Source organism: Neovison vison, chromosome 7 (assembly GCF_020171115.1).
Source record: "Neovison vison isolate M4711 chromosome 7, ASM_NN_V1, whole genome shotgun sequence".
Taxonomy (NCBI): Eukaryota; Metazoa; Chordata; class Mammalia; order Carnivora; family Mustelidae; genus Neogale; species Neogale vison.
The window spans coordinates 102612723-102626032 of record NC_058097.1 but is presented as its reverse complement, the minus strand read 5'-3'; positions in this window follow the sequence as shown (position 1 = coordinate 102626032).

The following is a 13310-nucleotide window of genomic DNA, read 5'->3' as shown; positions in this document are numbered from 1 at the left end:
ACAGGAACACCAAGAAGCTAGGAATATTACTCACATTAGGGGGCTTTCTGCAGAGAGCAGGGCAGGCCTGCCAAACAGGTCCAAAGTGTCCTGACAGAGAAAAAGGAGATTGGCATGAGTCTTTTATGGTGGTTGGGGGAGGTGCTAGAGTGAAGTTTCCTATGTGCCCACAGGGACTTGGCATGGTTTTAACTTCCCACCAGTAGCAAAGGAGGAAGCACTTGGTCTTTCCTATCAACTTGCCTAGAGTAGTCAAACATCAACTTAGGCAGACTCTTAATTAAAAATAGTATCTGTGGGGCGCCTGGGTGGCTCAGTGGATTAGGCCGCTGCCTTCAGCTCAGGTCATGATCTCAGTGTTCTGGGATCGAGCCCCGCATTGGGCTCTCTGCTCAGCAGGGAGCCTGCTTCCCCCCTCTTTCTCTGACTGCCTCTCTGCCTACTTGTGATCTCTCCCTCTGTCAAATAAATAAATAAATAATCTTTAAAAAAAATAAAATAAAAAAATAAAAGCCATGGGTCTGGCTGTTACTCCTGTTCATTTTTCTATAGGGTTGTTTGAATTTTTACTGCTTCTTTTTTTTTTTTAAGATTTTATTTATTTATTTGACAGACAGAGATCACAAGCAGGCAGAGAAACAGCAGAGAGAGAGGAGGAAGCAGGCTCCCCGCTGAGCAGAGAGCCCGATGAGGGGCTCCATCCCAGGACCCTGAGATCATGACCTGGGCTGAAGGCAGAGGCTTAACCCACTGAGCCACCCAGGCGCCCCAACTGGTTCATCTTCTATTAGTTAATCTGTGAGCCCATTCATTAAAATGATGTTTAACCCATTAAAAGGGCAGTTTCAGAGTCAGGTGGATCTGCATTTTAATTCCCAGCTCTGGGTATTGGTCGTCATCTCTAAAACAGGGATGAAAATAACATCTCCTCGCTCATAGCGATACACGCAGAGATGCTATGAGTATGAATGAGAAAAGTAGCAGTGTACCTGGTCTTTAATTATAGGTGACATTTGATGTTTCCTGTCATCATTATTATTAGAAATGAATACAGTAATGGGGCGCCTGGGTGGCTCAGTCAGTTAAGAGGCCCAATCTTGGTTTCAACGCAGGTCATTGTCTCAGGATCCTGGGATCCAGCCCTGCCTAGGGCTCTGCGCTCGGTGGGGAGTCTGCTTCAGAATCTCTCTCTCCCGCTTCCTCTGCCCCCACACCAAAATAAATAAATAAATCTTAAAAAACAACAACAGTAACATAGTAATGAAAGATTATATTGCTATAGCATTCTTAAATGTTCTAAGTATTTTAACATTGTTTATAATCTTCATAACGATACTGTAAGGTAGGTAGGACTTGCTGAAATAATGCCTCACATATTCCTTCTAGACTAAAAGAGTAAAACAAGTTGCAGGTGAGGTTTTTAGGTCAGACAGGAGAGAAGACAAAGCCCAGGTAGATGAGGTCTAGGAACTAATTCAGATCACACCTTGTAAGTGATGAAAAAACCCAATGCACAAGGCTAACCCTGAATGGACAGGGGTTTGTGTAGTGTAGCCCAGATTTTGTTGAGCAATAGTACACGCAGTATGGAAACTCCAAGTCCCTACTCCCTACCCCAAAGTTTTCTGCAAATTCCTAGAAGACATACATTCTCATGGTCACTTCTTCCTCCAGTGAATTGGTACACAGCACAGTCTGTGGACCATCGAGGCATCTAACATGGGCTCTGCAATAAGGATATTGCTTTGACCCTGATAGAAATTTACTTCTGATACAATTTCTAAAATAAAACACTCAATACTCTCGCAAGACATAGTAGACATTATTGAAAATCTGTGTTGGACAAAAGAATGAACTACATTGTGAAAATGCAAAAAAAAAATCTTTAAATTGTACATGGACACCCTCGTCCGTTTTTGGGTCAGTGCGCAATTAGGAATTCTTTTCACTGGCTACTATACTCATGGCCCCCCAGATCCCATCCGCACTCCATTTTGCCACCTCTTTTCTCATCTATCCCTCTGATCTCTCCTTTTTCCAAGTCCCTTCCTGGATTAGTTCTATGAACTTCAAATTCTTATTCTGTTTTGCGGAACAATTTAGCTCCCCTCCGTCTCTTGCCCCTAATAATAATAACTAATGTTCTCAGAAGATTTCTTTGTGTGTTGGCCTCATTCTCTCAGTTGTGGTTATACGACACATTTTTTCCCCTCCATTGCATCATTATTTAAAATTTCATAGAGTATCAACATACTTGTCTCCAAGTCCATCTGTAGTGCTCAAATGTTAACTGAGTCAGTGAACACATATTCTGGAGAAGAAGCATGACAGCTCCAGATTACAGCACTCTCCAGGCTGAAAACAAAATCTGAGATCCCCAGACTATGTCTACTCACTACAGAAACCTACCCAGCTAATTTCATCAAAGAATGAAGAACAGGAAGAAGACAACCCCAGCAGAATGAAAAAACACACACTACCTATGCAGTGTTGTTGTTTTTTTTTTTAATCTATTTTTCTGATCAGAATAGGTATTCATTGCCAAAATACACACATCATAAAAATGTATAATGTAATCACTGATAATAATATGGCAAACACACACACACACACAATTTTCCAAGCAAAATTGGAATGAAACTGTAATAACCACTGCACTGTTTTTAATTAAAATGTAGAAATACATCTTAACTTACATATCTTAACTTTAAGGTTAAATGTTTTTATGATGTTTGTGCTTTGGGGGGAAGACTTAAACTACAAAGAACATTCTACTACAATTACTCCTTTAAGCTTGAAGTATTATATCCAGATTATATCCAGGCACATGCCGACTGTATCATCATCACTGAGCTAAGGACACTTCTTTAATGAGCTGTGTTAGCCCGGAAAAACAATCCAGACCATTAAGGCATGGTAAAAGACCCACATGCATTGTCATTTCTTTGAATCTCTTAAGTAGATCTCATTTGGTGCAACCTAGCTGAAACTAGGATCTACAATTGAGATGTAAGCCTTTTGTCAAATCCTCCCCTTCTGGGGTGCCTGGGTGGCTCAGACTCTTGATTTCAGCTCAGGTCATGACCTCAGGAGCCCTGAGTGGGGCTCTGTGCTCCATGCAGAGCCTGCTGTCCCTCTCTCTCTGCTCCTTTCCCTACTTGTGTGTTCTCTCTCTCTCAAATAAAATCTTTAAAAAAAAAATCCTCCCCTTCCTCATATGTACTGTTGTCTAAGTTGGATAGACACCTAGTTCACTGATTTTCAATCTTTCTTCCCTTCTGTTATAAGGCTATAAATAGCATCTAAAGAGGTCTTTGTAAGAAACAAGTTTTGCTATATATTATTTTTTAACTGTATAATTTCTATTATTATCTAATTTCTTTTTTTTTTCCTGCAGATTCTTTTTTTTTTTCCAATTTATTTATTTTCAGAAAAACAGTATTCATTATTTTTTCACCACACCCAGTGCTCCATGCAAGCCGTGCCCTCCACAATACCCACCACCTGGTACCCCAACCTCCCACCCCCCTGCCACTTCAAACCCCTCAGATTGTTTTTCAGAGTCCATAGTCTCTCATGGTTCATCTCCCCTTCCAATTTACCCAAAAGCACTACCCTCCCCAATGTCCATAACCCTACCCCCCTTCTCCCAACCCCCCTCCCCCCAGCAACCCACAGTTTGTTTCGTGAGATTAAGAGTCACTTATGGTTTGTCTCCCTCCCTATTATTATTATCTAATTTCTACTACAACTCATTCTTTGACCTTTGAATTATTTTAATGTATCTCCCTTACTTTATAAATATATCACACTAGGGAATTGTTTTGGCTATCTTTATTGTTATGAAATTTTGATTTTAATGTCATGGTCAGAAAAGGTGATCTGGGGGTGCCTGGGTTGCTCAATTAGGCATCCAACTCTTGATATCAGCTCAGGTCTGGATCTGAGTCATGAGTTCAAGCCCCACGTTGGAGCCTACTTAAAATAAAAAAAGAAAGAAAAAGTGATCTGTATGAGATCAGTAAGTTCAAGCCCAGCATGGAGCCTATTTAAAATAGAAAGAAAAAGAGGGGCGCCTGTGTGGCTCAGTGGTTAGGGCCTCTGCCTTCGGCTTGGGTCTCGATCCCAGGGTTCTGGGATCAAGCCCTGCATCAAGCTCTCCACTCACTGGAGGGAGCCTGCTTCCTCCTCTCTCTCTGCCTGCCTCTCTGCCTACTTGTGATGAAAAAATAAAAATTTTTTTAAAAATTAAAAAAAGGGGCACCTGGGTGGCTCAGTGGGTTAAGCCGCTGCCTTCGGCTCAGGTCATGATCTCAGGGTCCTGGGATGGAGTCCCGCATCGGGCTCTCAGGGAGCCTGCTTCCTCCTCTCTCTCTCTCTGCCTGCCTCTCTGCCTACTTGTGATCTCTCTCTGTCAAATAAATAAATAAAATCTTTTAAAAAAAATTTTAAAAAAGAAAAGGTAATCTGTATGATATCCATTCTTTCGTATTTATTAAGGCTTTTTGTAGTCTATACAGGTCAGGTGTCTTCTTGAAAAGAATGTGTATTCCCCAATTGCTGGATTCAAAGTTCTACGTATATCTACTAAATCAAGCTTATTAATTATATTATTTAAATCTTCTATGTCATTATTAACTTTTGTCTAATTGAACTATCCATCTCTGAAAGACACCTGAAATTTTCCACACTTTTCCACAGAAATTGTAGAATTTTCCACAGAATTGTAGAATTCTGTCAATTTTTGTTTTAGAAATTTTGAGGCTGTGATTAACAGGTACACACACATTCAGGATTGTTAAATTATTAGTGAATTTTTTATATTTTATCACATAATGACTCTCTTTAACAATGCTTTTTGCCTTAAAGTCTACTTTGAATGATATAAATGTAGATGGACCAGTTTTCTTTTGGTTTGTACTATATTATATTTTTCTGTTCCTTTACTTTCATCCTTTCTATACTCTTATATTTTAGGTTTATCTGTTATGCAATATATAGCTACATTTTGTGTTAGTTCATCTAAGAATCTCTCTATTTTAACCAATGAGTTTAACTCAGTTATCCTCTGAGTGATCAGTGCTCTACCTGGATTTATTTGTACCATCACATTTGGGACAATTTACCATGCATTTCTTTCTTTTCCCTCCTATTCTTTAGTTAGTGAATTATCCTTGGGCACCTGGATAATTCCTAAGAGAATACAAAACATTGGTTACCAATCACAGTTTTAATATACCTTTAACTTTATACATTATAGGCTAACATGTTTAATAGAACATCCCTATGCCCCTGGGTGATGTGTTTTCTAAGGTACTCTGTACATCAGCTCTGTCACCTGCCTTCTGGTTTTCTGTCTGGAAGGAAATAGAAACTTATTGCTGTGGTTAAAGACTAACTAATCTAACTAAAGTAATTAATATGGATGATCAAAACTATAGTAGATGTAGGAGATGCAATAAAAGAATATATAAATTTGAAAACAAATGGATATTATTTGTCTATGTATCAAAGGAATTTCTATAGTTTACTAAGGTAGAAAATTCAGTAAGATACATGTATTTGTCTAACATGCTAGGACTAATTACATTTTAAAGCTAAAGGTAAAAGTTTTAAATCTATTACCCATTTGTGTATTTGCATATGTGTAACCATATACATAAGAAGACATATTAGTACTAAAGAATAAGATGGATCTTTAAATCTGGTTTTTGTGCCTCTGTCACTCTCTTGAATCAGTCTTATCTCACTTCTTTTTTTTTAAAGATTTTATTTATTTATTAGAGCGAGAGAGAGAAAGTGAGCAGAAGCAGGGAGGGGTAGAGAAGCAGACACACCACTGAGCCGGGAGCCTGACCCAGGGCTCCATTCTGGGACACTGGGATCACAACCCAAGCGGAAGGTAGATGCCCAACTAACTGAGCCACCCAGGCACCCCTTTTCTTTTTCTTTTTTTCTTTTTTTTTTTTTTTTAAGATTTTATTTATTTATTTGACAGAGAGAGAACACAAGCCAGGGTAGCAGGAGAGGAAGAAGCAGGCTTCCAGGAACATGACCTCAGCCAAAGGCAGACACTTTTTTTTTTTTTTTTTAAGATTTTATTTATTCATTTGACAGAGATCACAAGTAGGCAGAGAGAGAGGAGGAAGCAGGCTCCCTGCCGAGCAAAGAGCCCGATGTGGGGCTTGATCCCAGGATCCTGGGATCATGACCTGAGCTGAAGGCAGAGGCTTTAACCCACTGAGCCACCCAGGTGCCCCAAGGCAGACGCTTAACTGACTAAGCCACCCAGGCACCCCCTCACCTCACTTCCAAAAAAAACTTTCTGTTGTATAAACATATGTCATCACTCTAAAGCAAGATGTTTCCTTGTATTTAAATATCTATGATTACGCCTACATATAAAAACCAATTTTCTCTGACATCTTCATTTCTTAAACACAAGGTTTACATTCAGAATAACAGACTTGTTAAGATGCTTTTTAGGGACACCCTGGGTGGTTCAGTTAGTTAAGCATCCAACTCAGGTCATGATCTCAGGGTCATGGGATCCAGCCCTGCCGGGTGTGGAGCCTGCTTAAAGTAGTCTCTCTTTCTGTCTCTCTCTCATTTGCTCTTCCTCTGCCCCTCCCCTGCTTGTGCCCATGAGTACTGTGGCTCTCACTCTCTTTAAAGTAAATAAATAAATCTTAAAAAAGTCGGGGGGAGCCCTTTTATACCTAAATGTTTTGGGGAGTATCCCAGGTGGCTATAATTTTCCTATTTTATGGAAGGAGAAATACTAAAACCAATTAGGCATGTTTGGTATTCTTCATATCCTGATTAGCTCAAACTCTGTATGAGCTGAACTTGTCCCAGAGCTCTGCCCAAGGGATATACATGTTTGACAGGCCTTTCCTTTTTTTTTCATTTATTTATTTGACAGAGAGAGATCACAAGTAGGCAGAGAGGCAGGCAGAGAGAGAGGAGGAAGCAGGCTCCCCGCTGAGCAGAGAGCCCGATGCGGGACTCGATCCCAGGACCCCGAGATCATGACCTGAGCCGAAGGCAGCGGCCTAACCCACTGAGCCACCCAGGCGCCCCAGGCCTTTCCTTTTTTAATAACCTTTGTTACCATAATCTCTAACTTTGGGCCTTCCTAACTATGCTAAACTGTTTGTATTGTAAATCAAAGACAGGATCGTGTTTTAGTGATGCTTACTTTTAAAAGTAGTAATCAGATAAGTTCATTATCTTCTAAAATATTACTGCATTGTCTGCTTCCTTTATAATTATTAAATGCTTCCAATGTAAATCTAGCTGCCTTACTTCCCCTCCCTGATAAGGAATAATTTTGATATTGTTCAAAAGCTCTTAATCTCTAAGTACCACCCAGTCCTGGTGTAACTGATACTATCCTGCACAACCCTGATATATTACCATTTGATGATGACTCATAACTTAAAAAGAATCAAGGTAAACTTTGTGCTAAACATGTTGTAACTTCTGAAATATTATTTTGGAATCTTTTGCAATCACCATCCCATTCTTGCTAAAGAATTAAGGATTCAAGTCCATACTCTCTATGGATAAGGATTTAGTACCGCTTGAGATTTCAGCATTGATTGTGCAATCAGGAGTGTTCTGGGGCAGCTGCCTGGCTCAGTTAGCAGAACATCAGCTCTTTAACTCAAGAGTTTTGAGTTTGATCAAGCCCCAAATTAGGCATGGAGCCTAGTTAAAAAAAAAAAAAAAAAAAAAATTCTAACCTCCTTAGGCAATGCAAACAAAAACTGAAATTATTTTCCTATTGACAATACCCAAAGAAAGTTTTCATTACTAAAGTTCACACTAAAGTTAACACCATAAACCTTACTATCATACAAAGAGCCCTTTCCAGCATTTCCTGCGTATTTTAAAGGCTATTGTTCAGATTTCTATATAAGAAGGACTATCTCAAATGTAACACTGCCCTCAACGCAGGTGAGAGGGTGGGTAAGGGGAAAGGCATTTGCTTTGTCAAGGCTGTTTTGTACCGCTTGGTAATTCCAAAACTACCTCCAGGCTGCTATTATTTGAGCTGAAGAAAATATAATAATAACCCAAATTGGGGCACCTGGGTGGCTCAGTGTGTTAAGGCCCCTGCCTTCAGCTCAGATCATGATCTCAGGGTCCTGGGATCGAGCCCCGCATCGGGCTCTGCTCAGTGGGGAGCCTGCTTCCTCCTCTCTCTGCCTGCCTTTCTGCCTACTTGTGATCTCTGTCAAATAAATAAATAAATAAATCTTAAAAAAAAAAAACCCAAATTACAGAGACAAAATTGGTTTAAACTGTACAAAAATATTAGTCAAAGAAATTTTTACCCAGGAGGCTCAACAAGTGGTAAAATTTTACTTATTTTAATTATAATCTAGAACACAAGAAGATCATTTGAACATTAACAAATGGATTTTTTTATCAAGTCTTAATTTAAATTCTAGTTAATTAACAAACAGTAAAATTGGTTTCAGAAGTAGAATTTAGTGATTCATCACAAGTGCCCTCCTTAATACCCACCACCCATTTAATTCAGCTATCCAAATTATAACCCTTTAAGTACTTTTATCTTTAAGATTTTATTTATTTGAGAGAGAGAGAGAGAGAGAGAACAAAGAGAGCAAAGAGAGTGCACCAGTGGGAGGAAGGAGCAAGGAAGTGGGAGAAGCAAACTCCCCACTGAGCAGAGAGCCTGACATGGGGCTTGTACCAGAACCTTGAGATCATAACCTGAGCCGAAGGCAGATGATTAAGTGACTGAGCCACTCAGGCGCCGCAATCCTTTAAGTACTTTTATTTTATTTGTTTATTTTTAAAGATTTTATTTATTTATTTGACAGACAGAGATCACAAGTAGGCAGAGAGGCAGACAGAGAGAGAGGAGGAAGCATGCCCCCTGCTGAGCAGAGAGCCCGTTGCGGGACTCGATCCCAGGACCCCAGGATCATGACCTAAGCCGAAGGCAGAGGCTTAACCCACTGAGCCACCCAAGCGCCCAGTACTTTTAAATAATAGCTTTGAACTTTCGTGCTTAGACTGAAACTTTCCTTAGTTCTAAGTTTTATGCCAAGGCCTAATGACACTCAATTTACTTTTTTTTTTAATGTTCTGTTAGTCACCATACAGTTCATCACTAGTTTCTGATGTAGTGTCCCACGATTCATTGTTTGCACATAACACCCAGTGCTCCATGCAACCCGTGCCCTCCTTAATACCCAACACAGGTCTAACCCACCTCCACAATTTACATTTTTAAAAATCTCCATAAACTCTCCTATGAAGTTGTTATAGAAAGACCCCATGAGGCTGGGCTTGAATCATCCTCTAACAGATTCCACCCATAGTGGAATCTCATACACATAGTCTGTATGCCCAATCTAAAAACTATTTTTCTGAAAGGCTTATCATCAGAATTTTTATGCCTCCCTTACCCCGGCCACCCGCATGATATACAACTAGGACACTAGATTTATAAGAAGAGATACCAATAAAAGTCAGCCTTGGAACCACACTGGAAGTGACCATTTCAGGTACTTTTAACCTCACACAGAGTTCTCAAGCTGCAGGCCCACAGCCATGGATACATGCTACCCACGGTCATGTATGGATATCCAGACCCACTGCAGATGGACCCTGACATCCAGCTATAAGGACTCCTGAGAACACACAACTTTCCTAAACAGACGTCTACAGCCCAAGATTCTCTGGATCGAGAGCACCGGGTGCAGGGCTACCTTCTCCAAAAATTCTCACCCCCGATCTGACTACTGACTTGTACTTAAACTTCCATCTCATTTTGTTCATAGTCTGAGTCTGAAAATTCTGCCAGAATCTGAGTTCTCCGTGGGTTGTTTTCTGTTTGATCTGTGCTGACAAGTCTTGTTCGGGGTGTTTCCTGTATGTATTGTTATTTTTTGCTGGAAGGTCACATTCATTAGAACTTTGTGGGAATTTTCAAGGCTTGTTTTGGAGAAAACTTCCTCCAGAGAAAATTTGTTTACTTCCTATCAGGGACCTGGGACACCACCAACCCAGGTAAATGTTAAATTAGCAGCATGTAGCCTTTTTATAAACATGCGGATAGTATGAACTCAGGCCACAAAGTGGTATAAGGACTGGCCCCTAGCCACATGCTCTCAGAGATGCTCTTTCCTCCAATCAGAACCACGGCAAGTCAGACAAGTTTCTCTTCTTTCTGCTTTTGAAGGTAAAAACTATTTTTCTAACTCACCTTCCTTTGAGGGTAAAACTCTTCAGGGTTCCTAGTTTTAGGGAGTTTCCAAATTAAACTCCAATTTGAGCCCAGAGCTTTGCTCCTGACCTCTATGTTACCTTCTTAAATCTAGAGCTCTAGGCCACCTGAGATGAGAAAATGATCTCAGGGCAAATGATTTACCTCCTTATGCATGCATATTTTGTTCTGGCTTGAGAGCATTTCCTGGAGTAAGATGACTCATGTTTTAAAAGGTGCTTTGGATTTAACATTCCTAGATGCATTGCAGCAAAATAATTTCTAAAAATTTAGTCAAAAATAGAAATCTTTTTTTTTTCAAGATTTTTTAAAAAAAAAAATTTTATTTATTTGACAGATAGAGATCACAAGTAGGCAGAGAGGCAGGCAGAGAGAGAGAGAGAGGAGGAAGCATGATCTGAGCTGAAGGCAGAGGCTTTAACCCACTGAATCACCCAGGTGCCCCCCAATAGAAATCTTTAAATTCTATCTCTTCCTGGATATCTTATAAATTCAAAGCTTTGGTAGTGACCCATCCCTGCACTGTCATTATCTAATTTTCCTCCAAAAATTAATGACCACTTCCCATCCACCTATTCACAACAAAGAAATTTTACATATGCTCCCTCCTCTCTTGATCTTCACACCCCAGTATAGCTCTTATTGATTCTAAGTTCTAAACATCTCTTAAATTTGTTTTCTTTTTCATTCTGGCTACTACTGCCTTTCATCATCTTTTCTGTGTCACTGAAATAATCTAACATTTCCATGCTTACCTCCCTCAAATGCATACTTGACACAGCTGCCAGCATAACCTATTTGAAATAAACATGCCCGGGGTGCCTGGGTGGCTCAGTGGGTTAAGCCTCTGCCTTCGGCTCAGGTCATGATCTCAGGGTCCTGGGATCGAGCCCCGCATCACGCTCTCTGCTCCGCAGGGAGCCTGCTTCCCTTCCTCTCTTTCTGCCTGCCTCTCTGCCTACTTGTGATCCCTGTCTGTCAAATAAATAAATAAAATCTTTAATAAGTAAATGAAATAAACATAACCATGTCATTTGCACACTTAACCATCTTCAGTAATTCCCCACTGCCATCAAGACCATTTCAGTTACTTACCATGGCTTGGAAGGTCCTTTATCATCAGTCCCCCCATGCTGTAGTCACACCAAATGATGTGCCCTCTTCTGCTTCCTTGGCCACCTGTCAGCTCCTTTACCTTTCAGATACCAGGTCAAGACTCCTCCAGGAAACTTGCAAGCAAATTCTAACTGCACCTCTCGTTAGATCACTGCTGTGCTGACCTATTACTGCACTTACCAGTGTACTGCCATATACAGTATATAACTTAGGTGTTGTCCCAATGGGACCATGAATTCCTTTTAAGGGCAGAGGACTTCTCTCTTTACACACACTACCTGTCACAGTGCCAATTACATGAGGTACTTACTATCTGTTAAGATGAAACAATGTTTTTTCATTTCTACACCTTTAAAATTGAGTCCTACTTTCTGCTGCCACTAGAGTCCAGGCCCCTTCTTCCTTTATCCTCCTCCATGTCCTTCTGCTCTAGGTTACCAACCTTCCTCATGTCACCCAAATCCTCTCTAAAGCCCAGTTCTAATCATGTATTGCTTAGCCTCAGAAACCTACCGCTGTTAGCGCCCGCCTCATGTCCCCTGCTGCCTCAGCAGCTCATAGCAACCCAGTGATTTCCCACAGTGACAGCTCCGCACCGCCCTTGTTACAAAAACAACTGGGACCTGGAGCAGGCAGTACCCAACCAGCCTCCACTCGAACTTCTCAGTCCCCATCTAATGAAGCTAACTAGCATTAGACAGCTTTCCAGAACCAACTGTGGTCTGATGGTGCCGGCGACAGCTACAGGATCCCCATATTACCCAGTCCCTGCCCTCCCCATTTCAACTACATGGAAAACTCCACTTTACAGCAGTGGTCTCCTGGGGGCTGGGTGGGGGGGAGAGAGAAACGATGCGAGGGGGGATCATTGTCTATAGAGAACTTTAAGCCAGTAATAAAACTGACGAAAGGTCAGTCTGCTTTTTATCTTCGTCACACGCCAACAATCCAAAACAATGTCAGTTTTACTACTATTTTATTAGTAATTTAATTACATGTGTTATTGTATTTCTCCCTGCCAAGGCACACTGGCCCACCACTACTCCTGGGTGAGCCACTGCTATTCCAGCATCACCCCCTTGGGAGCCGCTAACCACCCCGAAACAGAAATAATCACCTTTTCCTGAACACTTAATATCCATCTGAGTCTCTGACAAGGCCATAAGCACATTAAGGGGAGCTTATCTTTAGCCCTACTACAGACATTCATGAACACACTTACCCTCCTAGCCAGCTCCCCTTCAATAGTCTGCCTCAGCTGCCCAGTAAGGTCTTCTGTGAGGGAAACACGCCAAGTCCCAGTTCCTCTACGCTGCTAGGAGAAACAAACCATCATGCCTTACACTCACCCGCATATCAAACTAACTGCATCCAGAATGTAATTTAAATTCCAAAGGCTGGCATTTACAGAACATCATAATCTGGACCTCCTAATTCCTACTACAGTCGACCCTTAAACAATGTGGGGGTTAGGGGAACCAATACCTCACACAGTCAAAAATCGATGCAATGCCCCAAAAACTGAACTACTAATAGCCTACTAATGATGGAAAGCCCTACTGATAACATAATTAACATGTATTTTTATGTTATATGATTTATATATTATATTCTTTAAGCTAGAGAAAAAATATTAAGAAAACACAAAGAAAAAAATGCATTTATAGTACTGTACTGACAAAAAAAAAAAAAATCCACATTTATAAGTGGACCAGAGCAACTGTGTTGCTCAAGGGTCAAATGTATTTAATCTTTATACTCTTCTCATACCAAACTACTCATATTCAGTATGTTTTTGCCTATTACACATAAGTATTTTTTGTATTACAGTACTTGGTAATTTACCTAACTGCTGAGTCCTAGCAAGAAATTTAAACAGTCCTGTTTTATTGGTGTATATGCAACAGACACCAAGTTCTCCTGAATT